Source organism: Cervus canadensis, chromosome 1 (assembly GCF_019320065.1).
Source record: "Cervus canadensis isolate Bull #8, Minnesota chromosome 1, ASM1932006v1, whole genome shotgun sequence".
NCBI lineage: Eukaryota > Metazoa > Chordata > Mammalia > Artiodactyla > Cervidae > Cervus > Cervus canadensis.
The window spans coordinates 81,089,978-81,113,839 of record NC_057386.1 but is presented as its reverse complement, the minus strand read 5'-3'; the positions used below and the strand labels follow the sequence as shown (position 1 = coordinate 81,113,839).

Below are 23,862 nucleotides of genomic sequence, written 5' to 3'. Positions count from 1 at the left end.
ATCTAGGTCATCATGGAGCACCAAGCTGAGCTTCCTGTGTTTTGTTGCAGGTTCCCACTAGCTACATGGTCATGTACACATGTCAATTCTAACCTCCAAATTCGGCCCACCCTCCCCTTCCTCCATGTCATGTCTGTCCTCTACATTTGCGTCTCTATTCCTGCCCTTCAAGTAGGTTCATCAGTACCACTTTTCTAGATTCCACATATATGTATTAATGTACAAAGAATATTGAGGAATCAAAAGTAATATCACATCATTGTAGACTGCTGTTTTATTCATTCTTCACTCATCTGACATTTGTTAGAAAAATATTAAATACTTAAAATCACAAATGGGTTAAAATCATTTTATAACCAAAAGTAATTATTTACAGTACATATAAAAATATATTACTTACTAAGAACTTCAAATATCACCTGTGTGTTCTTTTTGGATATCAAATATGATATCCAAAATCCTGGCAAATTTTTTTTTAAAGAACTCCTTACCAGAACTATTAAAATGAAGCTGTGTCAGAGTGTTAAAATTTGTATTTTTTTTCAATGAGTTGGCTAAAATATAGGATCTTTTAATTACTCAGATTATGAAAATGATGTCTATCATTGTGTTTGAAAATTAGTACACAAGATGAACATCTTAGTAATGACAAACATTTAAATATATTTAGTTAATTAAGTCATACTAATGAGCTAACATCTAATGTGCTTGCTGTGTAATCTTACTAAGCAGTGCATCTGTTTACTCTCCCTTTAAGAGATATTATTGGTTTCCCTCTAGAAAAAAAAAGAAAATCATATTTTAACATGGTATATAAATTTGTTATATATATATATATATATATACACACACACACATAATATATATGCACATATATATAATTATATATACAAACACACGGGCTTCCCTGGTGGCTAAGCTGGTAAAGAATCTGCCTCCTATGCGGGAGACCTGGGTTGGGAAGATCCCCTGGAGAAGGGAACGGCTGCCCACTCCAATATTCTGGGCTGGAGGATTCCATGGACTGTATAGTCCATGGGGTCACAAAGAGTAAGACACGACTGAGTGACTTTCACTCTCACACACACACACACACACACACATATATATTCTTACATATATATCTATTATAAATTTACAGTTGTATATTATATGTATTATCCAATGTACATAAAAAATATATAATTATATATAATCATGTATAATTGATGTACAATTGGTTAATCTCATGCATCTTACTCAAACAATCCTATATGACATTTAATTTTAATTTGTGCATTTCTGATACATCATCCTCTCTCAAGTATATATGTCATATATATATATAGGTATGTATGTATATGTATATATTATACAGTTACTGATACAAATGAATCGATATATACATTTGCTAGATAAATAATTCCAGAACAATAAATAGAACTAGTAGGAATAGAAATGTTTAAGGAAGCTATCCTGAAATTTAAGCAATAAAATGTAAGTATATAGACTTTTGTTTGATCCAATTATGAGGTAAAACAGAATATATTTAATCAGATAATATCCCTTACTATATAATATCCCTTACTATAAGAAAATACCTTAATGCTCAATTAGAATGATTTAGAATTCCAAGTAAAGGTTGGTTTAGGTAAAAAGTAAATTTTGAATTATTAAAAAAATTGGACAATAGGTAAAACATTGAATTATTTTAATAATAAATTATTGTAATTTTTATGTTATTATAGTAAACCACTAAAATTAAGTCAACGTTAGATATAATTGATTTGCCGACTATTGCTATCAATAGCTATATATCGCAAAGACAGGGCTTATGTGTGCTCAGTCTCAGTCAGGTCTGACTCTTTGCAACCCCATGGACTGTAGCCCACCAGGCTCTTCTGTCCTTGGAATTCTCCAAGGCAATAGTGGAGTGAGTTGCCGTTTCCTACTCCAGGGGGTCTTCCCAACTCAGGGATCGAACCCATGTATCATGCATTGGCAGGTGGATTCTTTACCACTAGCACCACCTGGGAAGCCCAAAGACAGGGACAACCTGCTAATTGAAGGTAAAGAAATTATAGGGCACAAGCTGGAAAAATTCAAGTGAACTATTATAATTTTGCTATTACTTGAAAACCTTAAGATTTAAAGTCACTTATTAGGAAGCACAGATGAAAGTAATGATAACATGTAAAAAATTTCCACTTGGATATGATTAATCTCAGCAATCTTGTTGGACTTCTAATGAGAACAAACATGCTTTCTAACCAACAGAGGCAGCCTGCCTGTCTCTTAGTGATAAATGCTATGATTTTGTGTGTCATTGCACCTCATTTTAAAAGTTGGCAGGATGTAATAATCTGATCACTGACTGGTCATGTAATCTATGATAAAAGAGGCAAGAATATACAATGGAGAAGACAGCCTCTCCAATAAGTGGTGCTGGGAAAGCCAGACAGCTACATGTAAAAAAAAATAAAATTAGGACATGCCCTAACACTAAACACAAAAATAAACACCAAGTGGATTAAAAAACTAAATGTAAAGCCAGACACTATAAAACGCTTAGAGTAAAACAATGGCAGAACACTCTTTGACATAAATAACAGCATGATATTTTTTGATCCACCTCATAGACAAATGAAAATAAAAACAAAAATTAAAAAATGGGACGAAATGAAAAGCTTTGGCACAGCAAAGGACACCATAAACAAAATGAAAAGATGACCCTCAGGACTGAGAAAATATTTGCAAATGAAGCACCACGGGATTAATGTCTACAATATACAATTAGCTCATGCAGTTCAATATCAAAACAAAAAAGAACTCAATCAAAAAATGGGTGGAAGATCTAAATAGACATTTATCCAAAAAAGATATGGCTAAAAAGCACTTGGAAAGATGCTCAACATCAATAACTATTACAGAAATGCACATCAACACTACAAAGAGGTATCATTCCACACTGTTCAGAATGATCCTCATCAAAAAATCTACAAACAATAAATACTGGAAACAGAGTGTGGAGAAAAGGGAACCCTCCCACAGTATTGGTGGAAATATAATTTGGTTCAGTACCATGGAGAACAGTATGGAGGTTCCTTGAAAAACTAAAAACAGAGCTACCATGTGATCTGCAATCCCACTCCTGGTCATATATCTAGAGAAAGCCATAATTCAAAAAGATGCGGTCACTCCACTTTCACAACAGCACTATTTACAGCAGCCAGTATGTGGCGTGTGTGTTTGTGTGTGTGTATGCTCAGTCGTGTCTAACTCTTTGCAACCCCATGGACTATAGCTCACCAGGCTTAGCTATCCATGGAATCATCCAGGCAAGAATACTAGGGTGGGTTGCCATTTCCTAGTCCAGGGGATCTTCCTGACCCAGGAATCAAATCCATATCTCTTGCATCTCTTGCATTGGCAGGCAGGCTATTTACCACTGGTGCCACCTGGTAAACACACACATGGAAGCAACCTAAATGCCCATCAAAAGAGGAATGGTTCAAGAAGACATGGTAATTAGGGAAGCAGCAATATAGCTACATTAATATAAATGAGAAGAATATTTGCTGCAAATGCGTCTATTTTAGAGTTCCCTCAGCTTGCTAGGGGGAAGTGCTATATTTCACAAAGGCATTTCATAGTATATTGTTTACTCTTAAATAGGAGAAATGTTACTATTTTTATTTTGGTATCCTTATATGTAAAGATTCACAATATATGTTTTGCTATGTGTAATGTTTACTTATCTGAAGTATTTGTAGCTCATGATTCCAGAAGGAGTTTTAAGTTTCTTTTTCCAATATACCAAATTTGGTTTACTTGTATGAAAAGAAATTTAACTGGAAAAATACTCAGTGAGTAGCAAACTCTATAAATAATTTGTTACATATTACCTCGTTATTTTGTTAGCAATAAGACAAAACTGATTATTGCATATAAAGTATCCAACACCTAAAAAGCCCACAGGTATATATTCAATGGATGAATAACTATATCTACTTTACAACTGAAGAAACTGAGGTCAAAAGAAAGATTTTAACCATAATTATGTATAACTCAATAAATTCTCTGAAAAGCTGATTCAAATATTCTTTTTCTATATTTTCTTAAAAGATAAATGAAAGTCCTAATAATGGACATTTCCTCTTTGAAAAGGAAATCTGAGAGTAATGTTTTACAGATAAAAAGCCTCAGATTATAATAGCCAGGACACGGAAGCAACCTAGATGTCCATCGGCAGATGAATGGATCAGAAAGCTATGGTACATATACACAATGAAATATTACTCAGCCATTAAAAAAAATTCATTTGAATCAGTTCTAATGAGGTGGATGAAACTGGAGCCTATTATACAGCATGAAGTAAGTCAGAAAGAAAAACACCAATACAGTATACTAATGCATATATATGGAATTTAGAAAGATGGTAACAATGACCCTATATGAGAGACAGCAAAAGGGACACAGATATATAGAACAGTCTTTTAGACTCTGTGGGAGACGGCGAAAGTGGGGTGATTTGAGAGAATAACACTGAAACATATATATTATCATATGTGAAACAGATCACCAGTCCAGGTTCGATGCATGAGTCAGGGTGCTCAGGGCTGGTGCACTGGGATGACCCTGAGGGATGAGATGGGGAGGGACGTGTGAGGGTTTCAGGATGGGGAACAGATGTACACCCATGACTGATTCATGTTAATGTATGGCAAAAACCACTACATTATTGTAAAGTAATTAGCCTCCAATTAAAATAAATAATTTTTTTAAAAGCCTCAGATTAAAATTTCAGAATAAATATAAGGAAGAAAATTATTTGATCTAAACACCACTTCTGTGTTTCTTTCGCTCTTAATTATAAAAGTCTGAAGGAAAAAAAAAACAGTTTAAATACTGTGAATTTACAGAGTCTCATCAATTATAACTTGAAATTATGGATAAGAAAAAACTGGAAATCTTAGTAAACTTCTAACTTATTAAAAATTGCATATACAACCTTGTATTTTCCAAATGACTACTGCAAGTAGGAAAGAAAATGAGAAATATAGCCCTATCTTTACCTGCTACCAACACCACAGTTCTAATCTGAAAAACTGTATTTTACAGCTGTTTTACTGTTTAGTTGCTTAGTCGTGTCTGAGTGTCTGACTCTTTTGTGACCCCATGAATGGTAGCCTGCCAAGCTCCTCTGTCCATTAGGTTTCCCAGATGAGAATACTGGAGTGGGTTGCCATTCTCCAGGGGATCTCCCTGATGCAGGGACTGAACCTGCATCTCTTGCTTGTCAGGAGGGTTCTTTACCACTGTGCCACCTGGGAAGCCCACATTTCATGGCACTTAAGTCCAAAATTTATTCTTCCCCCTTCTTCATTATAGAACCATGATAAATGTGCCCAATTTAAAAACAAAACAGAAAAGCAAAACCACAGCCATTTTGCAGCTAGAGGTGTAGCCCATCATATGCCACCAGAAGGTGTTAGGTGGGGCCTAACAACTTAGGTGATGAAGCCCTCTGCCCTCTCCTTCCTGCTGATCTAACTAAAACACAGTTCAGCAGCCTGGCATTCCAACGCCCACCTTGGACTCCTGAGGAAAACCTGAGGATACAAGTCAGACACTAGGATGACTAAAGCAGGAAAAGAGATGAGCCCAAGTCTCTAGGATTCGTGGGGCTGCCGTTCAAGCCTTAGACGATCTACCTCCCATCTTCTTTATCTCAAGGGAAAATTAAACTCTAACTGGTTTAAATAAAAAAATATAATAAACACAGAAGATGTGGTATGTATGTATGTGGAATGGAATATTACTCAACTGTAAAAGAATAAAATAATCCTATTTGCAGTAACATGGATGGACCTAAAGATTGTCATATTGAATGAAGTTAAGTCAGAAATTCAAATATCCTATGATATTGCTTATATGTGGAATCCAGAAAAAAGGTAAAAATGAAATTATTTACAAAACAGAGAGTCACAGATATAGAAAACAAAACTTACAGTTACCAAGGGGGACAGGGAGGGAGGGATAAATTGGAAGATTGGGGTTGACATACACATACTACTATAAATAAAATAGATAATTAACAAGGACCTACTGTATTGAACAGGAAACTCTATTCAACACTCTGTAATGACCTATATGGGAATAGAATCTATAAAAGAATACATATATGTTTATGTATAACTGATTCACTTTGCTGTCCAGCAGAAACTAATACAACATAATAAATCAACTATATTCCAATAAAAATTAATTTAAAAATATTAGAAGCCACTAATCAACTGAGAATTTTGTTTAAATGTGTTTCTAAAAAATACATTATATTTAATACACTTTCAGTCAGTAAAATTGAGCAAAATCTACTGGAAATGTTAAGTAAAAAGTGAATTTACCAAAATGTAAATCTGAGGCAAATAGTATCATGAATTACTTTTATTCAAAATACTCTTTGAAATATGCTTCTAGCTACATAAAATGAATGCACTAATATTGAAGATAGCAAACTATTCAACATTTCTCTAAGATACAAAACATTATGGAAATAGAATGTCATAAAACAAGGTACTTAATCAGTGTGAATTATGAATACTAAACATTAACCCTAATTACAGTTCTTATGTCCTGTTAGAGGCTATGGTCTGTCTTCCTGAAATGTATTGCTACTACTGCTCTTTTAGTTGGAACCAATTTGAATAAAACACATTGTGCTTAATTGAGCAGCTAATAATATGAAAATGGCTGTCAGTCAAGCAATAACAAATGGCTATTTTCAAAATAAACAATGGGTTAGTGAATTTGACTACCTTCTTTTTCCACTACAGTTTGTATGTAGACAATTTCATAATTGCTGTTATTTATACACGTATAAAATGCAATTCTATAAGTCAAGAATTTGAAATAAAAGCTAAATTTTTCTATTTACTAAAGTATAGGCAATGAAGAGTAAATACTTTATAAATAACATATTTAGCACAGGAGAGATTTTTGTAACAGATATCTATTTGTACTAAATACTTGACATTGTCAATATTTATAATCGCCAATGATTTTATTTCCTTGGAGAGCTACAAATATATTAAAATTCTAAGAAATATTCATTTTACCCCAACAAACAGAAACCACAAATATATATATATATTTACTATTTATTATATATATATTTACCCCAACAAACAGAAACCACAAATATAAAATATATTTATATATATTCTTAATATATTTTATATTTATATATTTTTATATTTTATATATTATATTTATATATATAATAAATATATATTTATATTATATATATTTTTATATATTACATTATATTACATATATATTATATATTTTTACATATTTTATATAGTATATATATTTATATATAATAAATATATTTTATATATTAATATATTTTATATTTAAATATTAAATATATGTTTAATATATTCAAAAATATATTCTTACAAATCTAGGATTTAGATAAATTGCTATTGTTGAGAGAAATTTTCACAAAGTGTATTTCCTCTCTTCCAATCAATATACATTCCATGGGATTTCTCTTACTCTGTGTTGAAAAATAAGATAATTTTTCTTTAGTATATCTGGCATCAAAATATGATTCTAAAATTTAAGAACGTTGAACTGTTTTAAGTCTAGCACATGAGGCTCTTCAAGATATACTCATGTCTGCTTTCAGCATCATGTCCCATCACTCTTTATATGTACTTTTAACAGAATGATTTAATGTAAGTAGAAAACTACTTTTACTTCCTTATATCATATTATCTCTTGCCTTAATATTTTATATACACATGCCCTTTGTCTAAAATTTCTCTCTGTGACATAGTCATTGAAATAGACTTTCCTAAGCAGATGACACTACCCTTATGGCAGAAAGTGAAGAGGAACTAAAAAGCCTCTAGATGAAAGTAAAAGAGGAGAGTGAAAAAGTTGGCTTAAAGCTCTACGTTCAGAAAACTAAGATCATGGCATCTGGTCCCATCACTTCATGGCAGAGAGATGGGGAAACAGTGGAAACAGTGGTTGACTTTATTTTGGGGGGCTCAAAAATCACTGCAGATGGTGATTGCAGCCATGAAATTAAAAGACGCTTACTCCTTGGAAGGAAAGTGATGAGCAACCTAGATAGCATATTAAAAAGCAGAGACATTACTTTGCCAACAAAGGTCCATCTAGGCAAGGTTATGGTTTTTCCAGTGGTCATGTATGGATGTGAGAGTTGGACTGTGAGGAAAGCTGAGTGCTGAAAAATTGATGCTTTTGAACTATGGTGTTGGAGAAGACTCTTGAGAGTCCCTTGGACTGCAAGGAGATCCAACCAGTCCATCCTAAAGGAGATCAGTCCTGGGTGTTCATTGGACGGACTGATGCTGAAGCTGAAACTCCAGTACTTTGGCCATCTCATGCGAAGAGTTGACTCATTTGAAAAGACCCTGATGCTGGGAGGGATTGGGGGCAGGAGGAGAAGGGGACAACAGAGGATGAGATGGCTGGATGGCATCACCGACTCGATGGACATGAGTTTGTGTAAGCTCTGGGAGTTGGTGATGGACAGGGAGGCCTGGTGTGCTGTGATTCATGGGGTCGCAAAGAGTCGGACACGACTGAGCGACTGAACTGAACTGAATAACATGTTAATGGTGAGATTCTGGAGCAATGGAAGCCATAACATAGCAAATAACCACTAGACACATGAGCGGTTACCACGATAAAAAGCAGCCCAAAGAAGTAATCAAACTGGTGTGAAACAGTCTCTGATAGTTAACAATTGTTCCTGAAAGTGAAATAAACTGGCAAACTTCTCATACACAGCTCAATACAAACTTGAGTTGTGTATGAGGAAATATTTTTCCTCTATATTGGAAACAGAAGTTTCATGAATCAAACCATAATTTTTATATATGAGAGTGAACACAAAAAATTATCAAATAAAAATAGTACATAACAGATCAGTACTGAGAAATTTCTGAAGGCGCTCGTTACTTCTAGGAGGAATTTCCCATAATCTCGTAACATCCCCACCCACAATTGATGTTCTTTGTAACTCACACCTATAACCTTAATTTGAATTTCATAGGACTCATCGATTAAAGAAGAAAAAGTGAAGGCCTAGTTTGTATATGAATGAAAACACTATGTTGTCATGACCTGAATGTGAATAGTGTGACATTACAGCTTTGTTCAAGGATGGTTCAGAATGCCTTTAGCAAAAAAAAAGAAAAAGAAAAAAAATTCCTACCAGTAGGCAAGTCTTCTTGAAGTTCACTTAGTAGTTCCCTTTGCCTAAATAGAAAAGTGACCAGAAGTATGGATTTACATCTGACTCATGGATGTAGCCAAAAGTTTCTCTAGAGATTTAAGGAAGAAATAAATTCATAAATTGATGAAAAAAACAGATCTGGGGATGACATGGACATAGAACTCTGAAAATAAGATGAGAGAGTGAGCATATTTGTGATTATGTGAATATTTACATGGTTTTATCAAGGGCCACCACTCCAGAAGAGTCTGTCCTTAATGCACCAAACAAAACAATCCATTCTGATTATTTCAGTACAGCCTCATTTACTATTTACCCTAGCCCTCAGTCAATAAGCCTAAGAAGTAAAGAATGAAGTTAGTGAAAGACAAGGGCTTTAACTTACCAATTAGAAAGACTAACACTAATTTCCTAATATTGCTTTCCTTGGGAATAAGCTACTCAGATGACAAATTAATTACATTGCATCCCATCCATCATGGAAGGAATAGTAGTTGGCCTTGATTGGAATAAATAACTTTTATCTGGACTTCCATTCTTTACCTAAAATTCTCTGCCAGAAATAGTATCTGCAGTTCAAGGGACACTTTATTTACCCCCCTAGTATATTACCTTCTCTGTACATATGTGTTAATCACTCAGTCATGCTTGACTCTTTGAGACCCCATGGACTGTAGACCTCCAGGCTATTCTGTCCGTAGGATTCTCCAGGAAAGAATACTGGAGTGGGTGTCCTTCTCCAGGGGCTCTTCCTGATCCAGGGATTGAACTTAGGTCTCCTATATTTCAGGCAGATTCTTTACCATCTGAGCTACCAGAGATGTATATATATATATATATATATATATATATATATATATATATATATATACTTCCTAGGGTAGAGTCATTTATGACCATTTTACAAAGAAAAAATTCTGTAAATATTCTCATGCCCAAGAAATTCAACTGTCTTACCACATTCCAATCATTCTGAAGCAACTGTCTTCATACAACAATTGGAACAGCCAATAGAAGACTCAATTACAAAGCCAGCAATGCCTCTGACATTATCATATGAAGTTTATGTCCTCTGAGATATGTTTTATGCTCTGATACACACACACACACACACACACACACACACACACACACACGTACACACACACACACACACAGAATACACAATTTACACCATTTAGTTACAGATCTAGAAATTAAGGGGTAAAAGATAAAATGGTTCTTCCCATTATTACTCCTAATTTCCTGCTAGAAAATTGGTTTAGATGTCCTAATTCTCAAAGGAAGAATCACTCACCAGAGGACAAAACAGAGTGTTCATTGAGATGGAAATAGAAACTACCTCGGGGCCACTTAAAGTTACACATGCCAATGAACCCCAAAGAATGGTTCTGCTTTATTGATCTGATGATTGATCTTAATTATCACTGGAAATTGGGTACTCCTCCATAATGAAGGTAAGTAAATAAGAAATCCAGGGGAATCCTGAGTTGCTTCTTAGCACCCCCAATTGTCAGCAGTTAAAGTTGTTGGAAAACTACAATTCAAAACAACCAAAAATGCATAAGATACTTCAGGAATAAACATTTTATTTAATCTGATAAATTAAACAGCTATAAATGGATTAGGGACTGACTGAGTACAAAGGGAGTCTAGAAGTATGATGAGGGAATAGAGAAATAATGCCAACTTCTGATAAGTGCATGAAAAATAGAGAAATGAGAACTGCTTATTATCTTCCTTCCCTTCCTTCGCTTATTCTGGATCTTCCCTTGTGACTCAGCTGGTAAAGAATCCGCCTGCAATGTAGGAGACCTGGGTTTGATCCCTGGATTAGGAAGATACCCTGGAGAAGGGAAAGGCTACCCACTCCAGTATTCCAGCCTGGAGAATTCCATGGACTATACAGTCCATGGAGTCGCAAAGAGTCGGACACAATTGAGAGACTTTGACTTACACTATTATCTTCTTAGCTTTGATATGTATTGGGTTGGCCTAAAAGTTTGCTCAGGTTTTGTGTTACATTAATAATTATATACAAAATTAATATATGAATGTGCATGCTATTCCTGAATTGTTATATCAATAGTATACTTAACTTGTATATAAATACTAAATGTAGATACTTATAACTTTATATGTAATGCCATTGTGTATATAATACTTCATTAGTATTCATGTCATTGGTAACATATACAAATGCACTAATGATAAGTTACTTATAGATTTGTGTGTTTATATTTCCCAAGGATATTATAAAAGATCACAGTAGCTGATTAGTGGGAGGGAGAAATAAAAATGGCAGGCATATAACTTTTAGGTACATAAATCCAATTTACTAAAATAACCTCACTGGGAAAATTAATTTTGTTAAGAAAATTATAATTTATTTGTGAAATAGTATCAGTTTTCTATTTTTCCCTTTTTTTGTTTTAAATCAAAATAACATTTATTGTTCTACTTTGAATTATTTTACTGGACACACTATTTGTTAAATTTTGGCCACAAGATTCTACTTAAACTTCAATATCAATAATCTCTGAATGACAGATTTCATTATTTCCTGTGGATTTACATGTAACTGTTTATTGAAGCACTAATATAAAATTAGACATTTTTGAGGATAAAATCACTGACTAGAAAATAGGAATTAGCCTGGGAATAATCATTTGAATTGTATAGATGCTATTTCTTAGGTTCTTAAATGGACTTGATTTCCTTTAATCAACACAGGTATTCTGTCTTAAAATTTTTTCTTTACTATTATTTATCCTATGATTAATACACTAATTTTCTTTGCTTAAGTAATTAGACAAGTGACCTGCCTCAATACTCTTAATGCATTTCATATTTTGGAAGCTCAATTCAGCATACAGTTATTTAATACTTTGTGTGTAATTGGTCCTGGGCCAGATATTGAACTGAAGAGCAGGTGACTAAAATGGGAAACAATCCTCTCTTTATAGCATATGTTGGAAATAACAATAAGAATAACAAAGGAAAAGGATGTAGAATAAAAAAAGAACTGGTCTATAACAGCATTCTGTGGGAAACTAATGGATATAGAAGCATATAAAATAATGCTATATTATTACATTGGGCTTCCCAGGTGCCTCAGTAGTAAAGAGTCTGCCTGCCAATACAGGAGATGCAGGATCCACAGTTTCAATCCCTGGGTTGGGAAGATATCTTGAAGAAGGAAATGGCAACTCACTCAGGTATTCTTGTCTGGTGGGCTATAATCTCTGGAGTCACAGAGTTGGACACAACTTAGCAACTGAGTATGCATGCAGACAGGCATGTTTTTATTGACTTACTAGTCAGTAATAGTGACCAAATAAGTATTCCTTCTGTCACAATGAGCTAAGAGAAAAGAATCACCAGAATACCTGAACTGGAATTCATTTAAAAATATATATTTCTTGAAGAATTTCTTTCCTTAATACACTAAGGGGTCAGACTGAGTACCAATCAGTAGTAATGGGGAAGAAAAAAATAAAGAACACTTGATATTAGAACTAGTGAAAACTTTTCTGAACCTTAAATCTATAAGCAAGTAAAACATAGAGATAAGTAAATTTATAAAGAAAGTAAAACACAGAGTTCAAGTAAAACACTTGGACTGCAAGGATATCCAACCCGTCCATCCTAAAGGAAATCAGTTCTGAATATTCATTGGAAGGACTGATGCTGAAGTTGAAATTCCAATTACTTTGGCCACCTGATGCATAGAACTGACTCATTGGGAAAGACCATGATGCTGGGAAAGATTGAAGGCAGGAGGATAAGGGGACACAGAGGATGAGATGACTGAATGGCATCACCGACTCTTTGGACATGAGTTTGAGTAAATTCCAAGAGTTGGTGATGGACAGGGAAGCCTGGCATGCTGCAGCTCATGGGCTTGCAAAGAGTCAGACACAACTGAGCGAATGAACTGAACTGAACTGAAAACACAGATATATCCACAGTGGGAAGAGAGATGAAATAAATAAAGTTTTGCCTGCAATGAAAAAAAATTTTTTCTAAATAGTTCTTTTCTAACACTGATTGCTAATACATAGGAACAGAAGTTCAGATATCCTAGGGAAAAGGGCTCAAGATATACACTGCCAGGTGAAGATATATTACTGATTTAATATGTATTGATTATATTAATAAATAAATCCATAGTATTTTTAAAACTCTCATAAAGATAAATGTAACATAAATATGTTGCAATATGTTTCAGTAATACATCAAGAATTTCATTCCAATTATGATTTTTTTGGATTTGTTTTTAATTGAGATATAGTTGATTTATAGTATTATATTAGTTTTGAGGTTACACAATATTTTATAGACTATATACCATTTAGGGTTATTTTTTAAAGGCTCCATTTCCCTATGTTGTACAATATACTGTTATTGCATATCTATTTTATAAAATTTAATTTTGTCTCTTCCAGTTGAGCTATTTCAAAGCCTAAAAGATGATGCTGTGAAAGTACTGAATTCAATATGCCAGCAAATTTGGAAAACTCAGCAGTGGCCACAGGAGTAGAAAAGATCAGTTTTCATTCCAATCCCAAAGAAAGGCAATGCCAAAGATTGCTCGAACTACTGCACAATTGCACTCATCTCAAACGCTAGCAGTGTTCAAACTTCTCCAAGCCAGGCGTCAGCAATACATGAACTGTGAACTTTCACATGTTCAAGCTGGTTTTTGAAAAGGCAGAGGAACCGGAGATCAAATTGCCAACATCTGCTGGATCATCAAAAAAGCAAGAGAGTTCCAGAAAAACATCTATTTCTTTTAGATGTCTATGCCAAAGCCTTTGAATGTGTGGATCACAATAAACTGTGGAAAATTCTTAGAGAGATGGGAATACCAGACCACCTTACCTACCTCTTGAGAAATGTGTATGCAGGTCAGGAAGCAACAGTTAGAACTGGACAGAGAATAACAGACTGGTTCCAAATAGGAAAAGGAGTACGTCAAGGCTGTATATTGTCACCCTGCTTATTTAACTTATATACAGAGTATATCATGAGAAACGCTGGGCTGGAGGAAGCACAAGCTGGAATCAAGATTGCTGGGAGAAGTATCAATAACCTCAGATATGCAAATGACACCACCCTTATGGCAGAAAGTGAAGAAAAACTAAAGATCCTTTTGATTAAAATGAAAGAGGAGAGTGAAAAAGTTGGCTTAAAGCTCAACATTCAGAAAACTACATCATGGCATCTGGTCCCATCACTTCATGGCAAATAGATGGGGAAACAGTGAAAACAGTGACAGGCTTTATTTTCTTAGGCTCTAAAATCACTGCAGATGATGCCTATAGCCATGAAACTAAAAGACACTTGCTCCTTGGAAGAAAAGCTATGACAAACCTAGACAGCTTATTAAAAAACAGAGACATTACTTTGCCAACAAAGGTTCATCTAGTCAAGGCTATGGTTTTTCCAGTAGTCATGTATGGATGTGAGAGTTGGGCTATAAACAAAGCTGAGCACTGAAGAATTGATGCTTTTGAACTGTGGTGCTGAAGACTCTTGAGACTCCCTTGGACTGCAAGGAGATCCAACCAGTCCATCCTAAAGTAAATCAGTCCTGGGTGTTCATTGGAAGGACTGATGTTAAAGCTGAAGCACCAATACTTTCGCCACCTGATGTGAAGAGCTGACTCATTTGAAAAGACCCTGATGCTGGGAAAGATTGAGGGCAGGAGGAGAAGGGGATGACAGAGGATGAGATGGTTGCATGGCATCACCGACTCGATGGACATGGGTTTGGGTGGACTCTGGGAATTGGTGATGGACAGGGAAGCCTGGCCTGCTGCAGTCCATGGGGTCACAAAATTTTGGATGCGACTGAAGTGAACTGAACTTAATCTCATATTCTGACTTGTTCCTCTCCTCCTTCTGCCCACTGGTAACAATTAGTCTGTTCTCTGTGTCTCTGAGTTTGTTTCTCACTTCTTATGTATATTCATTTCTATTATATTTTGGATTCCTTATGTAAGTGATAATAGTATTTATCTTTCTCTGTTTGACTTACTTCAATAAACATGATACTCTCTAGGTCCATTCACATTGTTGCAAATGGTAATATTTCACTTGTTTTATGACTAATATTCCATTGTATATATATTTCTATATATCACAATCTTATCTATTCGTCTGTTGACGGACACTTAGGTTGCTTCCATATATTGGCTTTTGTAAATAATGTTATGAATATTGCTATGCATGAATATTTTCAAATTACTGGTTTCATATTTTCTGGATATATACCCAGGAGGGGAATTAGTGGGTCACACAGTAGGTCTATTTTTAGTTTTTTGAGGAACTTCCATACTCTTTTCCTTAGCGGTTGTATTAATTACATTCATACCAATGGTCCAAAGATTCCATTTTCTTCACAATCTCATGAAATTTGCTATTTGTAGACTTCTGATGATAGCCATTCTGACTGTTGTGAAATGATAGCAATGATGTTTTAATGTGCATCTCTCTGATGAACAGCTACATGCAAAAGAATGAGCTCAAAATATTTTCTTTCATCATATACAAAATTAAATGGAATAAGGACCTAAATGTAAGACCTAAAATCATAAAACACCTGCAGAGAGCACAGGTATAACATTCTTTGACATAAATTATAGGAATATTTTTTAGATATGTCTCTTAAGGAAAGATAAATAAAAGCAAAAAATGAAATGGGCCCAATTAAAATTAAAAGCTTAGGAGGTGATGGAATTCTAGCTGAGCTATTTAAAATCCTAGAGATGATGCTGTTAAAGTGCTTAACAAATTATGCTGGCAAGTTTGGAAAACTCAGCAACTTCTGTAAGACTGGAAAAGGTCAGTTTTCATTCCAGTCCCAAAGAAGGGCAATGACAAAAAACATTTGAACACTGTATAATTTTGCTCATTTCACATGCTAGCAAGTTAATACTCAAAATCCTTCAAACTAGATTTCAACAGTTATGAACTGATAACTTCCAGATGTAAAAGCTGAATCTACATCCAGAGACCAGAGATCAAAGCAGAGGAACCAGAGACCAAATTGTGAGCATTCATTGCATCATAGATAAAGCAAGGAAATTCCAGGAAAAATATCTACTTCTACTTCATTGACTACACTAAAGCCTTTGACAGTGTGGATCACAACAAATTGTGGAAAATACTTAAAGAGATAGGAATAGCAGATCACCTTACCTGCCTTCTGCAAAACCTGTATGCAGGTCAAGAAGCAGCAGTTAGAACTGGACATGGAACAACAGACTAGTTCAAAATTGGGAAAGGAGTCATCAAGGTTGAATATTGTCACCTCATTTATTTAACTTGCAGAGTACATCATGTGAAATGCTGGGCTGGATGAAGCTTAAGCTGGAACCAAGATTGCCAGGAGAAATATCAATAACCTCAGATATGCAGATGACACCACCCTAGTGGCAGAAAACAAAGAGGAACTGAAGAGCCTCTTGCTGAAGATGAAAGAGGAGAGTGAAAAAGCTGGCTTAATAGTCAACATTCAAAAGCTAATAAGATCATGGTATCCAGTTCCATCACTTCGTGGCAAATAGATGGGGAAAGAATGGAAACAGTGACAGACTTTATTTTCCTGGTCTCTAAAATCACTGAAGATGGTGACTGCAGCCATGAAATTAAAAGATGTCTGCCCCTTGGAAGAAAAGCTATGACCAACCTAGACAGCATATTAAAAAGCAGAGACATTACTTTGCTAACAAAGGTCCATCTAGTCAAAGCCATGGTTTTGCCATTAGGCATGTATGGATGTAAGAGTTGGACCATAAAGAAGTTAGAGGTCTGAAGAACAGATGCTTTTGAATTGTGGTGCTGGAGAAGACTCTTGAGAGTCCCTTGGACTGCAAGAAGATCAAGCCAGTTGATTTCCTAAGGGAAATCAACACTGAATACTCATTGGAAGTACTGATGCTGAAGCTCCAATTCTTTGACCGCCTGATATAAGGAGCTGACTCACTGGAAAATACCCTGATGCTGGGAAAGACTGAAACCAGGAGGAGAAGGAGATGACAGAGGATAAGATAGCTGGAGGGCATCACCAACTCAATGGAAATGAGTTTGAGCAAAACAAACTCTGAGAGATGGCGAAGGACAGGGAAGCCTGGATTACTGCAGTCTATGAAGTCACAAAGCATCAGACATGATTTACCAATTGAACAACAACCACCACAGAAATATAAACCACTGCAAAAAATGAAGAGACAATTTTTTAAAATGGTATGACTAGTAAGTGTTAATATCCAAAATATATAAACACCTCATACAACTCAATACCAAACAACAACAACAACAACAACAACAAACCTCAGTTAAAAAATAGGCAGAAGACCTGAACAGACATTTTCCCAAAGAAGACATACAGATAGCCTACAAGCACATGAAAAGATGTTCAATAGGGACTTCCCTGGTGGTCCAGAGGCTGACTCTGAGTTCTCACTGCAGGGGGCCTGGGGTGGATCTCTGGTCAGGGAACAAGTTTCCACATGACCTGGCACAGTGAAATAAATCAATACTAATAAACATTAAGAAAAAGATTTTCAGCACTGTTAGACATCATCCAGTTTTCACTGAGAAATTTGCAGGATTTTTTTTTTTTTTTACATTAGCCACACTACTAGTGCCTGAACTCTCACAAAGTAGCTCTGATTTAATGTAACTAAGGTAAATAAATGTACTTTGCAATCTTCAGTGGTTTTCCTTCATAAAGTAACAACAAAAATAGAAGAATGTATTAAACAGCTTAAGTTAACTCAAAAGATATTTACTTACATATATGCTACATATACTTACTTACATATATGCTACAGAAACATCTCCTTGAAGAAATATCAAGAGAAGGGGGGTTGATATTTTTCCAGGATTTAACATTCTTCCTTATAGTCTCTGAGACGCAGCATTATCAATAGTTGACTAAAATGTCTGAAAACTCTAATTGTCCCACAATTCCTACCACTGCCTGTATTTATTTTAAATAATCTGCTTTACACAGATTAACCTGCATAAACTTTTCATACATAAAAACACCTAAAATTGCACATATCAAAAAAAGAAAACTAGAGTCCTGAGAATATTTCTAAAGTAATATTTATCTTTCTTTCTTCCACAGGAATAGGCACAAGATCTGCAGAATATACAATCATCAAATACTGTTCATAGAATATATTTGTGAGTGAGGAAAATGAAGAATACATTAGCAGTATTTCAAAGGAATTAACTGAGAAGACAAAACAAACAAAGCATGCCATTATGTAATCTAGCCATTCAGAGCTGATCTGTATTGAGAAATGACATCAGATTCCTCCCTGGTAAGGAAATGAAGCAAGAGAAAGAGGTGTGGATTAATAAAGTATCATCATATTGCAGTGTAATTTTGTTTAATAATGGGCTCTCTCACTAACCCACATTTAAATTAAAATCACTGAGTAAATGTTGAACAGTACTGCATGCATGAAAGATGGGGCTACTGTAAAAAAATTATCAGTTAGTTCATGTTATAATTGAGGAAGGAAGACTCTACAATGCCATTTGGAATATTGTGTACAGTGAAAGTGGGAGATAATGTCCCCTGAATAGGGAAAAGTACAATTAAATGATGCCAAACCTTCAGTAAATCAGGTTTGTGGTAAACATGGTCACTAAAAAAACAAACACACCTCAACAAAGTCAAGAATCCATCATTTTGTACATTGGCTACATATGCCTCTTCATCACAATCTGATTTTCACTATTTAAATTTTTTTTCTTAAAATTATACACTAAAAAATAATTGGCAAAAGGAAATAATTGAAAATGCCATTCAAATTTAGTCTAAACTCATTTCATTGTAGAATTTTATGTAAAGTTTTCATTAATATTTATCAATCCACCTAGTATTGAAATCAATATTGTACCACTTTACTTCTGAAGTGACTTACCAACATTCTTCACCTCACAGAAAATTTTTGTACTTCTTTCTTATCAGCTTAATTGAACAACACTGAAACCTAACCACTGCCTTACTATTAGAGCAGTTTTACTGAAACTTTTGACTCTATTATCAATTATGCTTAAGAATATAGTTGAAATTCTCATTGTATATTTTCTGCAGTTAACAAGCTATGACCTTCAGAACTTAAAGTTCATAGCTGAAAAGATTACATAGACTCTTCTAAGGTATACAAAAAAATATAAACGTGTAATGAATTTCACAGAAACTGAAATATAAAAAGTTCAGAAAGACCTAATGTTTCCTTCTTAAACATTCATTGCCATTAACTATTCCTCTTTGCATTAAAAATAATTCAATAGAATGCCAATATGATTTACTCAATATTTTATTACTCTTTCCTTTTCTCTGATTTCTTCTCCCTTTGAAGATAAAAGAGGTATTTTAATTAGGATGCAATGGGAATAAATTCAGAATTAGCATATGTTGGTGTTCAATAAATGCAGTTCTAATTATAACCTTTTCCTGTTTGTTTCAAAGATTCAGGGAAAGAAAAAACACATCAGAGAAGAAATAAATATTTCTTAACATTTTATATTAATGATATACTGCCTGGAACTTAATTCTGATGTGTGTAGTGTATTTTTTAATTTAAAAAGCTTGCTTATCCTTCTAGGTAGGAAATTCAAAGAATATATGGAAGTCTCCTCATTGCTTTAAATGGAGCATATTTCTCTACCTGAGTATTGGCAGAACTGGCCTGGAAAATATTCTGTTTCATGAAGAAAGACCCAGAAATAGTCACAGTGCCAGGCATAGTCCATAGCAGAAAACCGAAAAAAAAAAAAAAAGAATTAACAAGGCTATCTATGAAACTCAAAAGACTATAATTAATTATATTTACCTAGTAATTTAGGGTTGTCTCTATAAGTTACCTGAAATCTACAGGATATAAAAAAGCCTTTGCTCAAACACTGCACAGAGGGAAACAGAGTGAGTTCATGCATTTCTAGAAACTTTACAATAAAGGAAGAATTTTCTTCACTATTTTGAAAGGTAGAATTGAGGTTAACATGTAGGAAAAAAATGGTCAAATATTAGGGCAAACAATTCTATTAGGTAAAACTAAAATTTCAGATAAATTACCCAAGGATACTTTTATGTAGAAATCTATGCAATGTTGGATATATCTCCTCAGCTTCAAAATGCATGCCAACATCTAATGTGGGAGACAAGGTGGCAGAGTAGAAAGACTTTTATCTTACCTCCTCCCACAAAAACAGCAACATCACAACTAACTGCTGAACAACCATGGACAAAAAGACTCAAAACTACTAAAAACAATATTCTACATATGAAGACAAAGAAGAAACCACAGCAAGACAGTAGGAGGGGCACCTTCACAAAATAATCAAATCCTATACCCACTGGGTGGATGACAGACAAACTGGAAAATAATTATGTTGCAGAGATTCTTCCACAGGAGTGAGAGTACTAAGCTTCATATCAGGTTCCCAAGACAGGGGGTAAGCCATTGGGAGGGGGAGCCACCAGAGCATTTGGCTTTGAAGACCAGAGAGGTTGAGTGCAGGAGCTCTACAAGAGTGGGGGAAACAGAAATCCACTCTTGGAAGTTCCACACAAGGTTTCAAGTGCACTGAAACCAGAGAAAAGCAATGATTCTGTAGAAGTTAGGGCTAGACCTATCTATGAGTCTTAGAGGGTCTCCAGAGGAAGCAGAGGTTCGTTGTTACTCACAGTGGGAGCAAACACTAATGATGACTGCCCCAGGGAATACTCATCAGTGTGAGCTCTCCTGGAGGTTGCCATTTTAGCACCCACCCAACAGCCTGCAGACTCCAGTACTGGGATGCCTCAGGACAAAACCACGAGGGTGGAAACAGTCTCACCCATCAGCATTCAAATTGTCTAAAGTCCTCCTGACCCAACAGTCACCTATAAACACACCACTTGACATCCTCCTGCTTATCAGAGGGACAAAATCCCACTCCACCTACCAGTGGGAAGTAACCAGTCCCACCCACCACGAAGCCTAGAGGAGCCCCTGGACCCACTTTAACCACCAGGAGAGAAATACCAGAACCAAGAAGAATTATGATACTGCAGCCTGAGGACTCAGGGCCACAAATATAGAAAGTCAGACAAAATCAGATGACAGAGAAACATGTTCCAGATAAAAGAACTAGGGAAAAAAAAAAAAAAGCACACAGAAGACTAAGTGGAGATAGGCAATATACCAGAAAAATAACTCAGAGTAATGACAGTACAAATCATGCAAGATCACAGTAAAAGAATGGAGGCACAGACTGAAAGGATACAAGAGACATTTAATAAACAGCTAGAAGCTTTAAAATAAAAATAAAGAACTGAAATGAAAAACACACTAGATGGAATCATAACAGAGGCAGATGAATAACTGAGCTGGAAGACAAATTGATGCAAGTCACTGCTACAGAAGAAAATAAAGAAAAAAAGAATGAAAATTAGCATAATCTGGGAGAACACTGGGACAACAATAATGCGCTAACATTTTCATTATAGGGTTTCTAGAAGAAAAAGAGAGAAAGGGGGCCTGAGAAAATTATTGAATAGATAACAGTCAAAAACTTTACTAACATGGGAAAGGAAACAGGCACTCAAGTCCAAGAAGCACATAAAGTCCCTTATAGGATAAACACAAGAAGAACACACTAGGACACAAACCAATCAAATTGACAAAAACTAAAGAAAAAAATATTGAAATCAACAAGAGAAAAGCAAAAAAATAGCATATGAGGGATTTTTTCAGCAGAGACTATGAAGGCCAGAAGGGAGTGACACCATATATTTAAAGAGATGAAAGGAAAAACTTACAACCAAGAATATACTATCCAGCAAGGCTCTCTTCAGATTTGATGAAGAAATCAAATGCTTTACAGACAAGAAACAACTCAGAGAATTCAACACCAAGCCAGTTTTACAAGAAATGCTGAAGGGACTTCTCTAGATGAAAAATAAAGGCCACAACTAGGAACAAGAGAATTATAAAATGAAGAAGCTCACTGGTAAAGGCAAAGAGACAGTAAAGGTAGGAAATCATCAACACACAAATATAATATCAAAAGCAGAAATTGTGAGAAGAGCAGAGTACAAATGCAAAATATTTGAAGTGCATATTATATATCAAAACCTAATGGCAACTGCAAACCAAAAATCTATAATGAAGCTTGTTACAAGATACAAAGGACACTACATCATGATCAAGGGATCAATCCAAAAAGAAGATAAAAAGATTGTAAATATACATGCACCCAACATAGGCGCACCTCAATATATAAAGCAAAAGCTAACAGCCATAAAGGAGAAATTCACAGTAACACAATAATAGCGGGAGGGGACCTTAACACCCCATTTGCATTGTGAAAAATCATCCAGATAGAAAATCATTAGGGAAAAAATGGGGCATTAAAATGATACATTAGAGCAGATGGACTTAATTGGCATTTATAGGGCTTGCCATCTGAAAGCAACAGAATACAAATTTTTCCCAAGCGCACAGGGAACATTCTCCAAGATAGATCACATGCTGAACCACAAAGAAAACTTTTGTAAATTTCAGGAAATTGAAATCATATCAAGCATCTTCTCAAACCACAACACTATGAGATTAGAAATCAATTAGAAGGGGGAAAAAAACTGTAAAAAACACAAACAATGGAAGCTAAATGGTATGCTATTAAACAACCAATGGATCAATGAAGAAATCAAATATGAAATAAAAAATACCTAGAAACAAACGAAAATGAAAGCACAATGACCCAAAACTTACAGGATACAGCAAAAACAGTCCTAAAGCAGAAGTATATAGCAATATCATCTTAGGAAACAAGAAAAAACTCAAGTAAATAACATAACCTTTCACTTAAGGCAAATAGAGAAAGAAAAACAAAATAAACCCAAAGTTAGGAGAAGGAAAAAATCACAAATATCAGAGCAGAAATAAATGAAATACAGACAAAAACAGTAGAAAATATCAGTGAAAATAAAATCTGGTTCTTTGAAATGATAATTTAATAAACCTTTAGCTAGAATCATCAAGTAAAAAAAGGAGACTCATCAATAAAATTAGATATGAAAAAGAAGTTACCACTGACACCATAAAAATACAAAGAACCATAAGAGACTATGACAAGCAACTATTTTTCAATAAAATGGATCATCTAGAAGAAATGGGCAAATTCTAAGAAAGGTTCAAGCTTCTAATACGGAACCAGAAAGAAATAGAAAATATAAACAAACCACTTACAAGTACTGAAATTGAATCTGTGATTAAAAAACCTCCAGCAAAAGTCCAAGACCAGATGGCTTCACAACTGAATTCTATCATTTAGAAAAGAGATAGCATTCACCCTTCTGAAACTATTCCAAAAAACTGCAGACTAAGAGACATTCTGAAACTAATTTTATGGGGCCACCATCATCCTGATACCAAAACTAGACAATGAAAAAAAGGGAAAATTATAGGCCAATATCAATGATGAACATAGACACAAAAATCCTCAATAAAATACTAGGTATCCAACAATACATTAAAAGGATCATACCCCATGATCGAGTGGAATTTATCCCAGGGATGCACAGA

At 34.8% G+C, this 23,862-nt stretch overlaps 1 long non-coding RNA gene across 1 annotated transcript in view; it reads left to right on the top strand.

The window, feature by feature from the left end:
- Nucleotides 1–19,527, top strand: part of LOC122454859 — a 48,813-nt gene extending 29,286 nt beyond the window's left edge. Inside the window, exon 3 of the long non-coding RNA XR_006273554.1 lies at nucleotides 18,402–19,527. This is a non-coding gene — a long non-coding RNA (uncharacterized LOC122454859). The remainder of the gene's footprint in view (nucleotides 1–18,401) is intronic.
- Nucleotides 19,528–23,862: the final 4,335 nt, after the last annotated feature.